Raw genomic sequence first — 21,909 nt, forward strand, 5'->3', positions numbered from 1 at the left:
CACGTCATGCGACCATATTACGCTAACGTAGCAATTTATAAATCACGTGCCATTATAATTATACTAACGTGGAAATATATCACGGCCGAACAATAATAATTTTCTAACATATAATTTATTCACAACCATAGTACTATACTATAATAATGTCACATTTAATTAGCACCATGGCATAACGACTTTATGTCACATAAAAGTAACCCTAGTTAATATTTAAACTAACCATGGTTCAAAAACTAACTAGAGTCAAATACTAACCTAACCATGATTAATAAATAGCATAAAGCAACCATAGTTGAACAAAAAGTAACTAGGGTTGGTAGGGTAACCATGGTCAAACTTTGACCAAACAAATATCCTCTTGCAATTACTATTCATTGCAAGAACAACCATATCTCACCTCCATTTCTGCAATTTTCGTCCAGCCCCTCCACAAGCTCAAATCCAACACTTTTCTTCATCAAAAATTCACAATTTCATGGTCTTTTAGCAACCTAACCACCCAATTTAGGTTTAGAAACAATCCTACCTCAAAAACTCGCAAAAACCTCCGTTGAACGGTTGAGGAAAAGCTTGAATCGAGCGGCGATTCCGGCGGTCCTTGCACGGCCGGCGACTCGGCGACGTTCTAGCGACTCCAAGCGCTCCAAAGCAACACCAAAGAAGGCTTGAAGAATTTTCGGCAATGAAGGGTGAGAGAGAGGGTGTTCGACCAAGTGAGGGAGAGGGAGAGGGAGAGTGAGGTAGAGAGAAAGTGAGCTAGAGAGAGAGAGAGAGTCTTTGGACAATGAAGAAGAAGATGCCAATATAATAATTAATATAGGTTAATAATAATTAATTATGCTCCCAAAGTCAAGAGAAAAATAATTATCTCCCCTCATTGACTAGTCAATCTCGGCCAAAAGGGGAAATGACCAAAATACCCTTCGTTCCAAGTGAAAAATAGGGTATTTTTCGAGGGCAAAAGGGTCCTTTCCCATATCCAGTCCAAATATACTTTTTCTGAACCTCTTTGGGGCGAACCGCGAAGGAATTTCACACAGGATGAGGAAACGTCCAAAATTTTATTTATTGAAACCCCCGAAGGTCCAACGTCAAATTCTGAAGCTTGATTCGCGATCAATCTCGATCAATAGAATTTTCAGCGTATCTCAAACTAACGGGCGGCTTTTAGGAGTTACGCGTATCGACCCATGATTAAAATCACGTTTAAGAATTACTCGAGCCATGGTGACCTTGGTTGTCAATCAATTGCGAGGGTCAATCACTAGTCCCGATGGACACGATCGTTAGAAAATAATTCGGGGACGTTTGGAACCCATACGAGGTCAAACGGAATCACCCGTGATCCAAGTATAGGGCATTACCCAAATCGTTCCTTAATTATTCTAGGATCGGCCTATATTGGTCTAGAATATTCCCTCGACAATTTTCATGGCCAAAGAATCAATCCAGGATCAAGTTCTTAGGTCCACGTACTTGATTTTCCTAGCTAGCCATTCCCATTTGGTTAGTCCGCTCGAGAGGGATCAACTCCGAGTGAGATTCGACTGAAATACATCAATGAGACCTTTCATTTATTCAATGCTTCGAAAGTGAGTCGGAATTCAGGATGTGACAATTCTTCCCCCCTTACAAAATTTCATCCTCGAAATTTGCAATTCTCCAATCATCTCGTCTTATGGGGTGCTGACGCCTCATCGCTACCACACTTCCCAAAGTAGTTCTTGTCGTCATTTAACACTTCGATAACCTCCTTAACAACAACGGTTTTCATCCTTCGAACTCGTTTTCTTTGGTCCTCAACCGTGTTCACCTTCCTCTTCCCTTTTGTCATTTGCAAAATCTGTTGGTACCATGTCCTCGAGTATTCAAATCACCTCTTCCATTGACTATTGGTCCAAGAATAACATGCATACGTTACTACAATCCAACTTTTCTAATTCCGGAGTGAAGGTCTTTCCAAAGCATCGCATAAGACTCATGGCCTTTATCAACTTGCCCTCTATTATTCAAATCGAGTCGTAACATTCTCGACTCCTTAAGCAAGTTCAAGATTACTTTTGTAGTAATTTGCTCTCAACTCCATTTGAAAACCTTCAACGTTCATAGTAATCTTTTGATTTTTAAGGTCATGCCTCTTCCTGGCCGGCATGTCTCATCCTTAACCACATGTAAGGCCGATCCAACCTTCAGTCCATTCCATTGGACATCGTAATTCTCCCCTCACATTCCGATGAGGTCATATCTTTAGATTCCTCTCCACTATTGAACTCGTACACTCGTCTATTGAACTTCAAGGTTTCTATCCTCAACTTCGAGGTTTCTTTTCCAAATAATCAGAAGTCTGAATTTCCTCCTTGTTCTATTCGTTTCCACGACCCTTAGAAGTCCGGGTCCATTCATCGCCATATCTCAATTCCTTTCTGACCTTTAGGCTTGATGCTTCAAATAGCCATCAAACTAGTCAATTGGTAAACTTCCAATTTAGGAGTTGAATCTCTTATTCCTCGAGGTAAGGTCTATCCCTTCGTTGCCAAATGCAAGATGCTCGATTTTCAATTATATGCATCCGCTACTTAATTCACCATTCCTTAGCGGTAAGGGCATCGCAAACATGACCTTTCCTTCGGTTCCCTTTGGTGCAGTCAATATTTCTAACTCTTGTAGTTCACATAGTTGCGAGGTCATTCCTTGCACAAGCAACACTCCCATCTTCATAAACAATTTCATCCATTCGCTCTACGTCTCGTCCTTAGTCCTTTTCATCAATGGAATAATTCTTGTGGGGAATCTTCCTAGATCCGTCTATGACAGTTCATTAATTTCAGGAAACTTCAAATTTCAATAACTCACATCGACCTTAGTCGATACATTATCACTTTTTAATCCTGAAGGATTCATAGGGATCCCCTCTCTCGGACTTCACACGACCAATGAATTTCACCTTATCGGACCCAAAACTCGCACTCTTCACACTTAGCATACTCTGATTGTTTCCTCGGGATCATGCTTCTCGTGACTCCTTAAACGAGTCCAATCATCGTCTCTAAAGACGGTAACAATTAATTCAATTATTCCTTGGATACACAATCCGACTATTGTCGGCTCTTGCTACCGGTGTGTCGATTCGTTTAAACCGTCATTCGTACCATCCACTTGATAGTTTATACTTTGGCTCTCCGTCTTTATAGATTTCCAGTTAGACCATGCCACATTTTTTTCATTTTTATCACTCTTCCCTCGGGAAGCATCAGTCCCTCAATCTCTTGGTTCCACAACCAGCTAATACGATCTTATCCCCATTTCATTCGTTCCAACGAACATCGACATTTCCAGGAATTCAACATTGTCTACAAAACAAGTCCTTAGAATAATTTTAAGGAGATCATTTGAGTTATGCGTTTTCTTTCTTAGTCTAGATGTTCAATCTTAATGCCACGACAATTAGAACTTTCTCTTCCTTCCACACCGAGGTCTCTTACCCTATGAAGGAAACGATACACTACGGTGGCATTGTTCTACTTCGAATCCACTTCGTCTTTGGAGTTCACGCCAATAGCGGTGTTCTTACTCCAGGATTCAAATACCCCCACACTTGACATTCTCTTCTAATAACCGAGTCATCTTTAGCGACAAGGTTCAAAGGAGTTGAGGTTCTTCCTCGGTCTCCGCACATCCACACCTTGGGTATCATAATTGATTAAATCAATTCACCTTGCGAGTACAATCCAAGTTCCCCTTTTTGCTTACTCCTCCATCCATGAACACTGTGGGTAGTCGGGATTATCGGGCCATTCCCTTTCCTTTCCATTAACGACCATCTCATGATCCAATTGCCCTTTAAAAATGACGCCCTATCCTTTAGGATGATAACTCGCAATACCACTTCTAGTGGTCCTGATTCAACCTCACTCAATCGCATATAAATCAACAAAGTCAGACAATTGACATAACTTTTTCCATAAATTTTTTTTTTTCCTTGTGATAGAGAAGAAATGTCAATCTTTAATTACAGGCTATACGCCAAGGTAATAGCCATTCCTCCCCGGCACATTCTATGCTCCATAAGTGAAAATTCCCTTACTCGCAATCCATGAACGAAAATTCTCTTGCTTATTCCTCTTCCGATCATCCACTTCATTCATTACGACCCGTTATCATTCCTCAGAATTAGAGTAACAACTAGTCATAAGACTTTCGAATTTCAATCTCCTTAGGGACTTCACGTTTAATTCAAAGGGTCCTTGTCCTCCCTTAGTACACGTAGATAGCTTCAAGGACTTTGTCTCGTATTGGTGGATCGCCTTCGGATCTTTGCAAAGCTATTAAAGTTCGGACAATCCTTGTTTTCGAGTAACCTTAGAAAGGTACTTTCCATTGGACAACTTGGCAAAGACAATCCAGGCATATATCATGCCTTCAAGGAAAAACCCTTCCTTTAGTGATCTTTCACTAATGATCGACGGCCTCTTAAGGTTAGTAACTGCCGGGGTCACTTTCTTTTCATCCGTGCACCCGGAACCTCCGAGGTTTCCTTACATAATCCCCAATCCAGAGAAAGGTAGTTTTAATTCACTCTTTCTCCATCGAACTTAATCAATCTCACTCTTATGCATCCTTCCACAAGCTTTCTTTCAAACGATTTTCTTTTCCATTCTCTATCGTCTTTCCCATAATCTCTACCATTTACTTTGCTAACAACACAATCAACAGTAGCGGTCTTATCTGCTTTGGGCAACAACGGCAGCTCCTTCTTGAGTCGCCTATCCATCGAATTTCAAATTCCTCTCAAGGTTCTCTTGACCCCTTCAACTCTAGGGTCTCGTACAACTTACAAGCTCGGGCCAAACGCTCTTCCAGCGCTCATACTCTCGTGGTTCATCTTTACTCACTTATCATGATTCCTTTCGGTTCTTGGATCTTCTCATATTTTGCATACTCGAGCCATATGCTCCTCTAGTGACCATACTCTGGTTGTTCGACCTCATTAGGTTCTTATAGCACTTGAACCACTACAGTTCCCTATAGGAATTAAAGACTTAAGTCATATACTTGAGTCTAGCAGTTACAAATTGCTCATCTCATTATCTCTCACCAACAATCAACCACCCAGTGGTTCTTAGGTAACTCTCAACTACTTGCCAATTATCCAAGGGTTCCAAGTCACCCATAACCGGTGACTATCTATCAAGTTAGCCTCAACGAGGCAATTTCTCAATGAACCACCAATTACTAGGCAAGCCTCAACTAGGCTAACATCAAGCAATCATTCAAGACATTACTTCAGTGAGTCAATCGCTCATATTTTAAATATAAAGGCACCTGTTCCTCTAATACGAACACAATAGACTATCACACTTTCGGAAGATACCAGTTCAACGGGGTATGAACCCCACACGCCGTCTAATCTCTCAGTTAAACCTTTGCCACAATAATCACATGATGCCAACTACATAATAGCATCCACTTGCCCACATGAAGCCTTTAATCATGCCAATCCCAGGCGCCATCACAAATGCCAAGCAAATTTTGAAATTTCACCTTGAGGATCAACTCGGTGCAACACGTCTCTTAATCAAGATCGGACTTAACCCGATACCTAGACTTTCCCTTTCAATTTATGGCCTGGGTCATTCCTGCCTCCTTGATATCTTAGAAGCCCGTCGGGAGCCGCTCCTTGTCCGGACCTCTCTGTCCCGGCGATCACTCCCCGCCCTCATCAAACCCGGTCGTTGCGGGTTGTCCCAAGTCATACTTCTACGGAGAGAGTCCCGTTCCACACGACCCATATCATGCTTCATTACGGTTTATAGGTATCCCGTCACTTGTCCCATACCAAGCGACAGTTTATTAAGTCCAATCGTGATAAGCTCATGCATGCACATTCATCAACTTTCATTTTAATGCCACAAACATCTGCACTGCATGATTGTCCTCGTTACTCGACGTACCATAGTCGCTTCCAGATCAATTCTTATCCACCAAAGATCTCTAATTCCACCAATGACTATCACGTCTCATAGATCAATTGCCTATGTTCTAGCATATTCTTCAAGTTGAGTCATTGACAAACCATAATCACGGTCATATAATCCAAGCGACCCTTCACTCAAAGGCAATCCTCTATTAGCCTCAAGCACATGTACAACCTCAAAATCTATACTTATGGCTCCTCAATTTCCTGTTTGCTCACTTATAAACCTCAATAATACCATCACCCAAGTTTACCAATAAAACAAAAAGATACTAGAACCATTAGAGTACAATACAAGTTCAACCCTATAATCCTCAAGATTCAGAAATCAATGTCTTATCCTAAGGGTCCCAGTATCTAATCGTCCCCAAGTCATCACTCCTTATTACTCCAAGTCTCAATCTCATTCGATCGAGCTGACCTTGCTCTGATACCACTCCAAACGGGGATGTCACGACCCGAACCTTATGAACCGTCGACATCCCACCTGGCCTCGCTTGCGTACGGTTCTCCAGGATCCTCGGGCCAACAATATTATACAACATATGCGGAAGCAACAAAATCTCCGTACGTAAAACCAATAACACTACGATAACTTGGGATGGTAAAAACACACATATGTACATATATACATAGTTGTTACAAACTGTCAAACTTAAGGCTTCGGGGGCCACTGTACAAGCCCGTGACCACCTATAACAAAAGACACGTGGTCGAAGCCCGCTACACAACCAAAATACAACACTCCACAAAAAACCGAGGGGCCGACTATCCTAAGCCTCATCCTCGCTATCTCAAGCGGCTACTCAGCATCCAAAGGCTCCACAACTTCTCCCGGCATCTCGATCTTTGGGTCGGATCATTGCGGCGGAGGGTCCGAAAACAACGAACCCACGACGGGGTAAGATAAAGTCTCAGTAGGAAAATCTCTAACCCTAAATCAGGTCGCTAGTGCCTCCGGACACAATCTAGGCGAGCAACAATTTCCAACAACTCTTTCTTTCTTACCCAAAAATTCCCCAATTAAATTCCAGAAAATTCCACTCTTTCTCCGAAAATTCTCACACCTTCTCAAATATTCTACGTTACTCCCCTCTCGGCGTTCCACGCCTCGGTCCGACAATAAAATATTCTACGTGCTCCAGGGCATGTTTTTAACGCATCATGCCATAATATAAATATCCACATTACTCCGAAAATTTCTACGTTACTCCAAAAATATTCCACGTCACTCCGGAATATTCCACGTTACTCCAAAAATATTCCACATTCCTCCGGAATATTCCACATTCCTCCAGAATATTTCACGTTACTCCAAAAATATTCCACGTTCCTCCAGAATATTCCACGTTAGTCCACCGCCATCAAATAAGTTCATAACATTGAGCCTCGGACCTTTATGGAACACGGCTCAATACATATACCCGGGTCTCGGACACATAGGAATACGACCCACGGATCTCGGTCTCGGACACATAGGAACACGATCGGATCAAGTCTTGGACAATTAGTCGAACACGACTCACTTTGGTCTCGGACGACTTAATTGAACACGACTTTCTTGCTTTCTCGGTCTTAGACAATCGGACGAATACGGCTCACTTTGGCCTCGCATCGACTTGATTGAATACGACCCTCACATTTCCTCGGTCTCGGACAATCGGACGAATACGGCTCACTTTGGCCTCGAACTGACTTGATTGAATACGACCCTTCTCATTTTCTCGGAATAGATCGGGACCACGTGATTCACTCACGTTAGAGAATTAATAATTCGGGATCACCCGATTAATTCACACTAATCCAAATATTAATTCAGACTACCCGATCAATTAATACTACCATAGTATCCAATCCACGTCATGCGACCATATTACGCTAACGTAGCAATTTATAAATCACGTGCCATTATAATTATACTAACGTGGAAATATATCACGGCCGAACAATAATAATTTTCTAACATATAATTTATTCACAACCATAGTACTATACTATAATAATGTCACATTTAATTAGCACCATGGCATAACGACTTTATGTCACATAAAAGTAACCCTAGTTAATATTTAAACTAACCATGGTTCAAAAAACTAACTAGAGTCAAATACTAACCTAACCATGATTAATAAATAGCATAAAGCAACCATAGTTGAACAAAAAGTAACTAGGGTTAGTAGGGTAACCATGGTCAAACTTTGACCAAACAAATATCCTCTTGCAATTACTATTCATTGCAAGAACAACCATATCTCACCTCCATTTCTGCAATTTTCGTCCAGCCCCTCCACAAGCTCAAATCCAACACTTTTCTTCATCAAAAATTCACAATTTCATGGTATTTTAGCAACCTAACCACCCAATTTAGGTTTAGAAACAATCCTACCTCAAAAACTCGCAAAAACCTCCGTTGAACGGTTGAGGAAAAGCTTGAATCGAGCGGCGATTCCGGCGGTCCTTGCACGGCCGGCGACTCGGCGACGTTCTAGCGACTCCAAGCGCTCCAAAGCAACACCAAAGAAGGCTTGAAGAATTTTCGGCAATGGAGGGTGAGAGAGAGGGTGTTCGACCAAGTGAGGGAGAGGGAGAGGGAGAGTGAGGTAGAGAGAAAGTGAGCTAGAGAGAGAGAGAGAGAGTCTTTGGACAATGAAGAAGAAGATGCCAATATAATAATTAATATAGGTTAATAATAATTAATTATGCTCCCAAAGTCAATAGAAAAAATAATTATCTCCCCTCATTGACTAGTGAATCTCGGCCAAAAGGGGAAATGACCAAAATACCCTTCGTTCCAAGTGAAAAATAGGGTATTTTTCGAGGGCAAAAGGGTCCTTTCCCATATCCAGTCCAAATATACTTTTCCTGAACCTCTTTGGGGCGAACCGCGAAGGAATTTCACACAGGATGAAGAAACGTCCAAAATTTTATTTATTGAAACCCCCGAAGGTCCAACGTCAAATTACGAAGCTTGATTCGCGATCAATCTCAATCAATAGAATTTTCAGCGTATCTCAAACTAACGGGCGGCTTTTAGGAGTTACGCGTATCGACCCGTGATTAAAATCACGTTTAAGAATTACTCGAGCCATGGCGACCTTGGTTGTCAATCAATTGCGAGGGTCAATCACTAGTCCCGATGGACACGATCGTTAGAAAATAATTCGGGGACGTTTGGAACCCATACGAGGTCAAACGGAATCACCCGTGATCCAAGTATAGGGCATTACCCAAATCGTTCCTTAATTATTCTAGGATCGGCCTATATTGGTCTAGAATATTCCCTCGACAATTTTCATGGCCAAAGAATCAATCCAGGATCAAGTTCTTAGGTCCACGTACTTGATTTTCCTAGCTAGCCATTCCCATTTGGTTAGTGCGCTCGAGAGGGATCAACTCCGAGTGAGATTCGACTGAATTACATCAATGAGACCTTTCATTTATTCAATGCTTCGAAAGTGAGTCGGAATTCAGGATGTCACAAATCCAGGATCAAGTTCTTAGGTCCACGTACTTGATTTTCCTAGCTAGCCATTCCCATTTCGTTAGTACGCTCGAGAGGGATCAACTCCGAGTGAGATTTGACTGAAATACATCAATGAGACCTTTCATTTATTCAATGCTTCGAAAGTGAGTCGGAATTCGGGATGTCATAGATATCCTCCCCTGGTATCTCGGGGTCGATGATCATAATTCCCCTTGTAGCCCCGGGACGGATATAATAGGTATCTTGGATATCGCCTCTTGGTACCCCCGGTCCGACGATAGTGATCCCCCCGGTACCCCCAAGACAAATTCATTAGATGTATTAGGTATCATCCCTTGGTACCCCTAGGCCAACGATGACCATCATATGGCCACACAAGTATGCCGGTCGATCAAGCTAGTTTATCAACTTTCCTTGTAGGCGGAAGCTCGCACAGGCATGCACAAAGACTCGACCCAAGGCCATTTTCACGTCAATACATGCAATTGATGCCAAATATAGTCATACAAATGCACAAAATCATACACTAAACTCTGCATGCATAACGAGGAAAATTTACCTCCGGATTGAATATCAAATGCATGAATGGCCAATCAAAGCATTCACTCGGGCAATCGATATAGATGATCGATTTAAGCAATCCAATCAATTTAATCATGAATATTTGATCGAATTATGCACATTTAAACTCAATTCAAGAAACAAATTAATATTAACCGATTCGATTAGTCAATCGATCGTACGCTAGTCTCTAGTCTATTGCTCACTCCCTATTAAGCAATAACAAACATTAAATCAATCAATCTCATCCAATTAACTATAGAATCCTAGCTAATTAGACTAACTTAACCAATTAGGGCCATTGAACTTAAACCAAATTTCTAACCTAAACCGTCCCTAATCGAGCTACTCAAATACCTAATAATTTAAACAAACTAATCCGAACATAATTAGCGATCTAACCAAGGATTAGAGGTCGACTCACGATCAATTGCTCAAAGCGAGAGCGGCGGCGATCCTCGAAAATCTTTAGGCACGACACGGACTTGACGAATCACAGCCCAAAATCTCCAACAATTGGGCCACGAGCTCGGCACATGAGCCCAGCCACACGAGCACACTTTCTCGGATACAACCCGGCACACGGCCCAAGCTCTTGACCAAATTTCCTGGACACGGCCTAGGACAAACCAAGACATGACACAGGCTAAAATGGGCCGCGGCCCGGCTCGTAGGCTCACGGAATAGGCCCTAATAGGGCATGGCCGCAACGGAGCGGGGCAAAAAAGGGGATGTCGGTGGGGGCTGAGGCGGATTGTTTGGGGGTTCCGGGGTAGAGATGCGAAGCGACCGGCTTGGGAAAGTCTCGAGGTAGCTAGAGGTGGCCGATGGTGGCAGAACTAGGCGGAGGAGTTGCCGAAGCAGCGGCGATACAGAAGCAGAAGCAAGCTGAGCAAAACAGGGGAAACATGGCTGTTTTGGGGCTATGGTGGTTGTTCTGAGGTATGATGAGCGGTGGATGGCTCCGACGTTGGTGCTGGAAGTGTGAAGAGATGTCGGAGGACGAGTGGGTGGTCAGAGGTAGCTTACGGTGGCCGGAGGGAGCTCGGGCTGCAGCAAAAAGAGGCTGTAATAGGCGAAAAACAGGGGAGGCCGGGAAGAGCAAGCCGGCCTAGGCTATTTTGGGGCTCCGGCGGTGTCGAGGCTTCGTGGGGCTACCGGTGGTGGCTCAAGTTGGTCGAAGATGGTCTGATGGATGTTGTAGTCTTTGGAGCGAGCTGCAGAAGATGCGGGACAACAGTAGAACAAGGCTCGGACGTGAAACAGGAAAGGCTGATCTTTGGGTTCTTGTCGGGGGTTTTGTGGTGGCGTACGGCGGTGGTGGTGGTGGCCTGAGGTAGTGGAGGGAATGACGACAGAAAAGGAGTGAATGGGTGGGAGGGTGGTGTGTGTTCGTTGATGGCTGGTTTTCACGAAAAAGAAGAAGAAAATGAGAGGAAGGGGGTTGTTGTTCACAAAGCGGAGAAGGGAGAGAGTATATGGTGGTGGGGGAGAAAAAAGAGAGAGAGACGAGTCCAACTTTTTGACTAAGAGGGCTTGAGTGATAAGGTTGGGCCCACAAGTAATGATTTTCTTTATCTTGAAGCTTATCAAAATCTTAGGGGTGATTTGGTAATTTCGCATTTTGTTTGGGGGCAATTTGGTCACTTTGTAACTTAGGGCAGTTCGCATGTTGAATTTTCAACGCATTACATATACAAATAGAAAAAAGCTCATAAATAAAATTGTGTTAACAATTGGTATGAAAATTAGAATAAATACCATTAAAAATCCCAAACTAGAGTGCAAATTTACTCCGAAGTAATTCCATCTCACAAAAATCCAAGACTAGTACTAAAATGTCACATTTACTCTAAACTAATTTTCATCAAGCAAAAAGTCCAAAACCATTACAGCTCGCCCAAATATATCCTTCATTAGTAGACTAAAATTAGTTTGAAATAAAACTGAATCGCGCGTCATGCATGTGGCAATCACAAATTCAAGTGAAGTGTCATATGGCAAGCACGCGAATGTAGGCCATGTAGCAAAACTATGCCACATGTGATGCCATATAACAATATAGAAGTATCTTGAAGTGCCACGCGGCAAGCGCGAATGCGAGTCACGTAACAAAATGACGTGCCATGTAGCATGGACGGGAGTAAACACTTTGTCAAATTTCGGCTTTAACTATATAAAATAGATGAATGCCAAGAATATATGTTCTGTCACAATAAAATTTCCAAAAATGTTAGTAAAATTAAAATTTGTTAAAATTATGCAAATACAATGAAAATAACTATAAAAAACATTCGGAAGAAATCATAAATTTCATATATATTAAGACCAAAGGGCTACGTGGGTATATGCTCAACTTATATTGATTTGGCACTACTTGGATATGGCTTCGGCGCATATCAAGTCCCACTAATTTCTTTGGAATAGAGGAAAATTGTCACACCCCAACCTAGTAGGCACGCAAACATCCCACCAAGCCGTTTGACTTTCTTTAGTCTCCTAGGATCCTTCGGCCATCAAGTTATAACTTCATACAAATGAATTGAACTTGAGGAAGCAAGCAAACAACTCCTTTTCATTAATCATCAATAATGACTTAGGACGAAGGATGGTACATCTCTTAGTATTCACCAAACCGGCTGCATAGTCAAAGCAAACAATACAAAATTATCAATTTCTTAAGGCCACAAAGGGTTACATCTGAATAGAGCTTAATATCTAAGTCCTCCCAAAGACACCTTCCTATGTCACTCCATGGCAATCACATTATCCATCACTTGGGACCTAAAAATGTTGATCCTACGAGGGAGTGAGCTTTGTTGAGAAAAATCCCTAGACGGTTTTGAAGTTGACAAAACAATCCAAGTATTCTTATGTTTTGAGATAATGCCGTGATTTACTTGTTTTACATATTATCCTTTGGTACGGGGATGCACGGGATTGAATCTGGCAAAAGGATTTGGCTCGGATGTTGTTTCTGAGAGTCTCGGACGCTGGTTCGAGCTCAAACAATGAGCGGGGATAGCTCAGACATTGGAATGACGCTCAAGCTACGAGAAAAGTACTTCACAAGCAGTAATCAGAACTTCAAGAGGAATACAAACTGAGCTTAATTGATTCATATCAACGAACGCCATCGAGCTGGATCATTCTTGACGATTCTCGGTGACTGAGATCAATCAAGGATGCGGAATCTAGAAGACAAACAAAGACTTTCCAAATGGAAGAAACCATCTGTGGAAACTCGAGATCATAATTGTATGGGCAATTTGATCCAAGTGGGGAAGACTTTCCTTTGGCGATCCCCAACAACTAAGAAATCGTCTTTTGGCAAACATCTCGTCCAAAAGGGTAGATTTGGAGAGATCTCTTCTGGATGCCTTGCAATGACTAGATTGGAGGCGAAAGAGTATAAAAGACATCTCAAAGACGAAGGGAAACAAGAGATCGGCGTTAAGAGAGAAAAGTGTTCATAATTCTTAGATAGAGTTAATTCCATTTCCAACACACTTCTTGATCCATCCATTGTGATTGTGAGGAGGTGTACACATGAGTGTTGGGCGCTAGGTTTGAAGTCCTGCTTATCAAGGAGATCACGGATCTATAACCTCTAGGTAGTTTACTAGTGGAATCCAGCCTAGTTGGTCGTCACCGAAGAAGTGGATGTAGGCTTAACCAAAGCCGAACCACTATAATCCCTTTGTGCAGTTTTCCTTATCTCTTACTCTGATCACTCTAAATATTTTGTGATAGCTAAACTGCATACAAACAGCGCGCATCGATCCCATTACATATCCTACATCAATTGAATTGCTTGCTCGTTGCGATATACTCTAGCTCCATCATCCGAGATCTCTGTTTTATGCTGTGTGATCTAAATTTCGTAATAAATTCTTAAAATCACACTCTATCAATTATTCACCCCCCTCTAGGTGAAATCACTAACCATCAATAATTGGTATCAGAGCTAGGTGCTCATATTTTGTGAAGTGTTCTTACTTTTGAGCTAACAATCTTTATGACTAGCAATTTCTCTCCTTCTTGGATCGAAGGTGGAAGCAACAACAGGCCACCATACTTTGAAAGAAAAGATTATAGCGATTAGCGGAACAAATTTAAAGCATTTCTTAGATGCCAGGATCCTCAAATTTGGGATGTTGTATAAAGAGGAGTAACACCAATGACAGAGACTACAAGTGCAGGGGACAACACAACGCCGACGGCTGCTCTATCTGCAACTAAGATAGCCAAGAGAGATGCTCTTGATGCAAAGGCTATTTATTCATTTTATAGTGTATTATCTCCTATTGAATATAGACGTATTGTAGATTGCTCCTCATCGAAAGAAATATGGAGCAAGCTTCATGTCATCTATGAAGGAACAGGCAGAGTGAAAGAGACAAAAATCAATTTTCTACTCGGACAATATGAAGCATTCAAAATGAAGCCTGAAGAGACAGTGAAAGAAATGTTTAACGGGTTCATTGAAATAGTGAATGGTCTCACATATCACGGGCAACCAGTTTCTAGACCGATGAGAATCAACAAGCTACTCCGAGCTCTTACAAAGGAATGAGACAACGTTAAAACTTCCACTTGAGAGACTCAAAGAATATCTCCCTTGTCAATGGACGAGCTCATTGGAACTCTTCAATCTTATGAAGAAGAAAGAATCAATTATGAAACCACAACTAGAGGTAAGAAGTCAATTGACTTAAAATCTAATGTTGATTCTGACGTTTCAAATTCTAAAGACGTAGATGATGAAGAACTAGTGCTCATGGTCAAAAGATTCGGAAGAATGGCTAAACAAGGTAGGAACTTCAAAGACAAAATGGATCTCGGACGATACAATCGGAAAAGATCATCTGAGACCGAAAATGAAGGTGAAGAAGTCATCTGTTACAAATGTAAGAAAAGATGCTACATCAAACCCAATTGCCCTCTATTAAAGAAGAAAGGTAAGGATGAGAAATCCAAGAAAGCATTAAAAACATAAACCGGGAGCGACACCAAATGTGAAAGTGATGAATAATACGTAAATGTTCGTCTAATGGAAAACTTAGATTATGATCTCGAGGTAACTCATACAAACATCTCTCCTAAAGTATCTGCGTATATGGATGAGCTATGTTTAGAATACAAGATTACTCTCAAGAGACTTTCTAAACTGAAAAAGAAAGTAACTGTTTTTAAACAAAAGGATATTTCACAAACAGATAAAATCAGTTTTCTCGAAAATGAATTTTGCCAACTAAATGAGAAATTCGACTCTATACCTTGCGGAAATGCACAATTGAAATCAAGGGTGGAATCTCTTGAAAAAGGAAAGAAATCCTTTTGAAGAGGAAAACGTTTCTTTGAAAAAGGAAAATGATCTTTTCGAAAAAGAGAACTCCATTTTAAGAAAGGAAGTTTTGCAAATACACAAAAAATTCTCATCCTGTTCAAAAAATTTGCAACATATATTTTCTATACAAGTTCCCTACTACAACAAGTCGGGACTTGGTTTTCATAAGGAAAGTGATGAGAAAAATTATTTTCCGACAGTAAAAGAAAGACTAAAGCAGCGACCTTCTAAATGCGCCGTCGTGAGTCACTTTAGGAAACAATTTGTAAGATTTGAAGGAGAACATCTCTCGGGATGTTCAAATTGTGGTGATTCGAAACACTCCAGGAGCTCCTGCTCAAAGATCAATTGACCAACTTGTAACATTCTTAGATACACTTACACGGCTAACCTCAAAGGACCCAAACAAATTTGGGTACCAAAGAAAAAGTGAGAATCTTTGATCATTGCAGGTACCGAACAAATGAAGAAACAAATGGTACGTTGATAGCGGATGCTCTAGACATATGATTGGTGACTCATCCATGTTCATTGATTTTGAAAAACTTGATGGAGGAAACATTTCCTTTGGATGCAACAACAAAGGAACGATTATCGGCAAAGGAACTATGAAGATTGGCGATCTACTCATCAAAGATGTTTCATTAGTCAAGGGTTTGAGCTTCAATCTTGTTAGTATTAGCCAACTATACGATATTGGATACAAAGTCTCTTTTGCAGAAAATAAATGCTCAGGTACAAGCCAAGACAATAAGTCATCATTTACCGGACGAAGATATGGCAACATGTACCTTTTAGACACATCGTCCGAGAATGAAAAATGACTTCTATCCGTTAAAGACGATCCAGAACTATGGCACAGGACACTAGGACACATAAGCTTCAAGCAAATCAACAAACTTTCCAAAAAGAAGCTTGTAAGAGGACTTCCAAATGTCGGATTCGAAAAGATAAAACTTTGCGAAGCATGCACACTTGGAAAGCAAGTAAGAAATTCCTACAAACCCATAAATGAAGTCATCACTACCCATGCTCTACAGCTGTTGCACATGGATATCTTCGGACCTACTCGAACACAGAGTATTAGAGGTAAAAAGTATTATCTTATTATTGTGGATGAATATACTAGATTCACATGGGCATTCTTTCTTACTCACAAGAGTGATGCATTCTTATTCTTTAAAACCTTTTCTAAGAAAGTTCAAAATGAAAAAGGTTATTCAATCACAAGCATCAAAGCTGATCACGGAGGTGAATTTGAAAATCACTACTTTGCAGAATTACGTGATCAAAATGATTTTTAACACAATTTTTCCTCTCCATATACTCCTCAACAAAATGGAGTTGTTGAAAGGAAAAATAGATCTTTACAAGAAATGGCACGAAATTTTTTAATTGAAAGCAAAGCTCTACCCCATTTAAATTTGGGCTAAAGTCATTTCAAGCGCTTGTTATACTATCAATCGTGTTTTCCTCGGACCATTGATTGAGAAAACTCCCTATAAACTCTACAAGGGAAGGAAGCCAAATATTTCATACTTTCATGTGTTTGGATGTAAATGTTATATTCTTAAGAATGCAAGTGATAGGACTGGTAAGTTTAATGAAAGATCGGATGAATGTGTATTCTTAGGATACTCCACAACTAGTAAAGCTTACCAAGTATTCAATAAGAACTCTCGGACAATTGAGGAATCAATGAATGTGAAATTTGAAGATGAGCGGACTACTCGGACAATAGATCTTGAAGAAATAATAAGATCTGAGAATCGGAAATCATCATCTGAGAAGGAAAAACCATCATCTGAAGACCCAGAACCAGATGAAACCTCTCAGAACATGAAAAATACTCCGCAAAGCACATCATCTGAAGATTCAAATGATGAAGATCTCACTGAGACTGAACGTGACAAATCAAATAGGAGATGGAAATACAAATCCGGTCATCCCACAGATCAGGTCATAGGAAATATAGATGAAGGAGTCAGAACCAGATCCGGACTCAAGGATACGATAAATGCCTTTGCTCTAGTTTCTGAAGTTGAACCCAAAAGAATCGAAGAAGCTCTTAAAGATGAAAGCTGGATCGAAGCTATGCAACAAGAGTTACAACAATTCAGACTGAATGAAGTTTGGGAACTTGTACCCGAACCAAAGAATCATCCTGTTATTAGAACCAAATGGGTCTTTCGGAATAAGTTGGATGACAAAGGAAAAGTAATCGGGAACAAAGCAAGGCTTGTTGCAAAAGGCTACTCTCGGGAAGAAGGGATTGATTATGATGAAACCTATGCACCAGTAGCAAGACCGGAATCTATCGGATTGCTACTCGCTTACGCTTGCCACCATGACTTCAAGTTGTAGCGGATGGATGTTAAAAGCGCATTTCTCAATGGATATATCAAGGAGAAAGTTTATGTCAAACAACCTCTAGGCTTTGAAGATCTAAAGAACTCGGATCATGTGTACAAGTTGAAAAAAGCTCTCTATGGACTGAAGCAAACACCCCGAGCCTAGTATGAAAGGTTAAGTAATTTTCTTACTAAAAAGGGTTTCGAAAAAGGTAAAGTTAATACAACTCTAGTTATCAGAAGGGAAGGTAAAGAAATTCTGCTTATCCAAATACATGTCAATGATATTATATTTGGTTCGTCTAACCAACATCTTTGTAAGAACTTCTCTTAGACCATGCGGATGGAGTTCGAGATGAGCATGATGGGAGAACTCAAATTCTTCCTAGGACTAGAAGTAAATCGGACTCATCATGGCACATTCATAAATCAAGAAAAATATGCCTTGGAACTAGTGAAGAAGTTTGGTCAAAATAAGCGCAAGAAAACAGAATCACCGATGTCTACCTCATCCAAATCGGATAAGGATGAACAAGGCAAACAGATTGATCGGAAGCTATACGGGAGCATGATTGGTTCTATGTTATACCTTTACGCTTCTCGACACGATATTATATTCAATGTGTGCATGTGTGCGAGATTTCAATCTGATCCTAAAGAATCCCATATGTGTGTTGTCAAAAGAATCATCAAGTATATAGGAACTAATCCAAACTTAGGGTTATGGTATCCCAAAATATCGGATCTTGTATTACATGGGTATTCGGACGTTGATCTTGCAGGTTGTAAGTTGGATAGAAAAAGTAATTCGGGCACATGTCAACTTTTGGGATCAATGCTAGTGTATTGGTTCTCCAAGAAACAGAACACCGTAGCTCTATCAACTGCAAAAGCTGAGTATGTAGCACTAGGAAGCTGTCGCGCTCAAATCCTATGGATGGAGCAACAAGCGAAGGACTTTAGTGTTGAAACTCACGATGTGGAAATCAAATGTGACAACACAAGTGCTATCAACCTCACAAAGAATCCAGTTCTGCACTCATGAGCTAAGCATATTGAAATCAAGCATCATTTTATTCGTGGTCATGTGCATAACTGTGATGTTAACATTCAATTTGTTGATTCTAAATATCAATTAGCTGATATATTCACTAAGGCACTTGACAAAAATACATTTGAGTACATTAGACAAAAATTGGGTATAACCATAATTCCCACTTAAGCTGAGATCTAGACAAGAGAAATTGCCTCGGAACCCGAAAATATCATCTGAAGACCTTTAGCGGCTTCAGAGCTTGAAAGCATCATCTGAAGGAACTTAAGGATCTCGGAACTTAGAAGATCAACTAAAGACAACATCTTCTGAGCAAAAACGACAAAAGATTATGTGATTATGCTGATTGTTCCGATTGAATATTTGATTGCCTTGACTAAAATTAAATTGATTGAGTTGAAAAATTCTCAAAATATTTTTAAAAGAATTTCCTTTTTAAGAAACCGCCTCATATACCCTAAACCTTTTCTACTCATTCACTCTCACAAATCGCTCTCATAATCTCACAAATCAGTCTTATGAAATTCAAAAACCATAAATCTCCCAAAGCTCTACGATCGGAATCCCCCGACAACTCTCATTCCTCATGGCGCCCAAGAATCCTTCGGCACAGAAATCTTCAGTTGCTAGCTCTCGCCGCTACGATCGTCTAGGATCCAGAAGACAGAGGACATCTGGTGATTACGACCTCACCACCCCGCCGAGCGAAGCCGAGCAGTAGGCACAGAGATTAATCGCTCACATGACGGAGATTTCGCCAATAGAAGTGACAGAAGAGAAACACAAGAAGATTCAGCAACGAATTTCTTCCACGGTAATCCGAACCCCTAAGGAAAACGCTAGTTTGCCTATTGGCAAAAGGATAAAGCTAGCTAGGGGTCTATTGAATGTCATTAAAGGAATGTAGGTTGATGGTAGATCTAAAAATAACATTCTGGACTTTGTGAAAATGAATGAATTCTTCAATGAAGAAGAGATGCACAAATTCTCCGAGATGCTCACTCAGACAGAAATAGGGCTACCCACCAAAGTAGGAACCGAGCTTCGGAAGAGTAGTCCCTCCGGAAAGGGAAAAGAGAAGGTTGGAGACCCGTAGAGATTGAGCGGGGAAGTGCTCGAAAGGAAGATGTGAAGGAGGAAGAAATCTACGTAATAGAACATCTGAGGTATGATGATGATGATGAACATATTTAGTCCTTCTTCAAGCATGTACCAATGAAGTTTTTGGCTGGTGAAGAAGAGGCGGACAGTCTGTTCGGATTGAAAGAACATCAACGGTGCTACAAGGCACTACTTGGTAGAGGCATTATGCCTAACGGCACTGTTGACTTTGACTTCTTTAAGAGGAATGGTCTGCAGATTCTCTATCCCCTCACTAACTTACGGCTCCACAACTTCTGCTCCTTAACCACTCCAACCTATAGTGAACCGACCGCCTATTTCTACTCGAACTTCACAATGATAGATAGAAATGCAATTCAGTTTTCTTATAGGGAGCAGAGCACCATTATAGCTACTGAAGACCTAGCGGACATCCTTGAGACTTAGGCGTTCGGTTTCAACAAAATTCCCGTCTCGGATGATGATGTCTATAAGGAGCTATCTAGCAACTCCGATCTTTCAAGAGCCAACAAGCCACACGTTGAGCATCACCATTTCCCTATAAGGACTATAATACTGCATAAGGTAGTTATCAACCGCCTAAGACCAAAGGGTTCCTCAAAAACGGATGTCTCAAGGTATGAGGCAAAGCTCATCTGGGCCATCCTGAATGGAAAATCATTCTCTCTGCCTCACCTAATTTTTCCGCACATGAGGAGAGCGGTGAAGAAGAACAAGGGTCGGCTGCCCTATGGATCTCTAATAAGCAGAATTTTTGAGTACACGAGGATAGTGGTACCTTTGGAACTCAAATCCATATAGCTTCATCGGGGAAGTATAGGCGAGACAATGCTCACAAAGATGGGGTACAGATTTAAAGACGGAAGCTGGAGGGATAGAAAGAAGAAAGTGATCCCCATAGATCTTTCTCGGAAGGAGGGCTTTGTTGAAACTCCACAGAACAAATCTTGGGAACCATCCTTAGAATCCACTTGAAAGAGGAAAATCAAGATGATTGCTCACAAATCAACCAGACCTAGCATCAAAAGAAGAAAACTTGCTAAGGTGCTGCTTGACAGAATTGAAAAGGAGCACATCTCGGACAGCTCAACAACAAATGATATGGAACTAGAAGAGCTAATCCAAACGATCGTCGGATCAACATATGAGGATGAGACTGCCATTCAACTGGAGCAGCAGGAAAAAGAGAAAGAGGACACAAAAGAGGGAGGAGATACAACAAGAGAAGCAATATCATCTGTCCTAGAACGGGGAACAGAGATAGAGGGGCCACTTCCACGAGAAGGAACGTCGAGAGGGAGCAAAACGAAACGAGATACTAATGCTGCTGAAATAGCAAATCTCCCGGACAAATCTGCTTCATCATCTGAACACCATGCAAGGACTCAAGGGGAGTCAACAAATGTGGGAACTCAAACGGATGAAACAGACATTGCCAATAACTCAAACCTTCTCAAGGAGATAGCATAAAGGCAACAAGAGATTGACCAAAAATGGTCGGACCTTTAGACCACTTTGCGCTCAGAAGTTGAAGGCTTGAGCACAAAGGTAGATGCCGAGGTTGTGAAAATTCGAAAAACTGTCCATGATCATTCGGAATCTCAATTGGGCTTCTTGGACAACGGGATCCTCACTGCGAAGAAGGATCTGGACCTCAAGCTAAATCAACTATCCAAGTTTGTCCTAGTCCAACTACCTACAAACCAAGCCTCCACTTCAGATCAAGCCCCATCTTCTTCTCATCCGGACCAAACACCAAAACTTTAATCTTTTTTTTTTAACATTTCATGTTTGGATCCGTATTCTGAATCTTACTCTGAGCTCTGTTCTTTTCTTTTCTGATTCAGTTGATTGAATGATTCATTATTTGAATGCTAGCATGTTTGATTTGAGTATACTGCATAGATAACCTGAATAGGCATTGAATTCAGGGGGAACAACGTTTTATCACTATCTGACTATGCGGGTTACTCCCTTTTGCTGATGACAAAAAGGGGAAAAATGGTATAT

General features: G+C 41.1%; 2 protein-coding genes and 1 long non-coding RNA gene across 3 annotated transcripts in view; 1 reads left to right on the top strand and 2 right to left on the bottom strand.

Annotated features, from left to right (window-relative positions):
* The window catches only part of LOC125314342, a 396,865-nt gene that overhangs the window by 115,974 nt on the left and 258,982 nt on the right, over positions 1-21,909 (bottom strand). The window lies entirely within an intron of this gene.
* Positions 1-21,909, bottom strand: part of LOC115730551 (TMV resistance protein N-like) — a 322,507-nt gene that overhangs the window by 60,294 nt on the left and 240,304 nt on the right. The gene's annotated exons all lie outside the window — the stretch shown is intronic.
* LOC125314344 overlaps positions 12,379-21,909 on the top strand; it is a 35,301-nt gene continuing 25,770 nt past the window's right edge. Inside the window, exon 1 of the long non-coding RNA XR_007197852.1 lies at positions 12,379-12,458. This is a non-coding gene — a long non-coding RNA (uncharacterized LOC125314344). The remainder of the gene's footprint in view (positions 12,459-21,909) is intronic.

Source organism: Rhodamnia argentea, chromosome 3 (assembly GCF_020921035.1).
Source record: "Rhodamnia argentea isolate NSW1041297 chromosome 3, ASM2092103v1, whole genome shotgun sequence".
Taxonomy (NCBI): domain Eukaryota; kingdom Viridiplantae; phylum Streptophyta; class Magnoliopsida; order Myrtales; family Myrtaceae; genus Rhodamnia; species Rhodamnia argentea.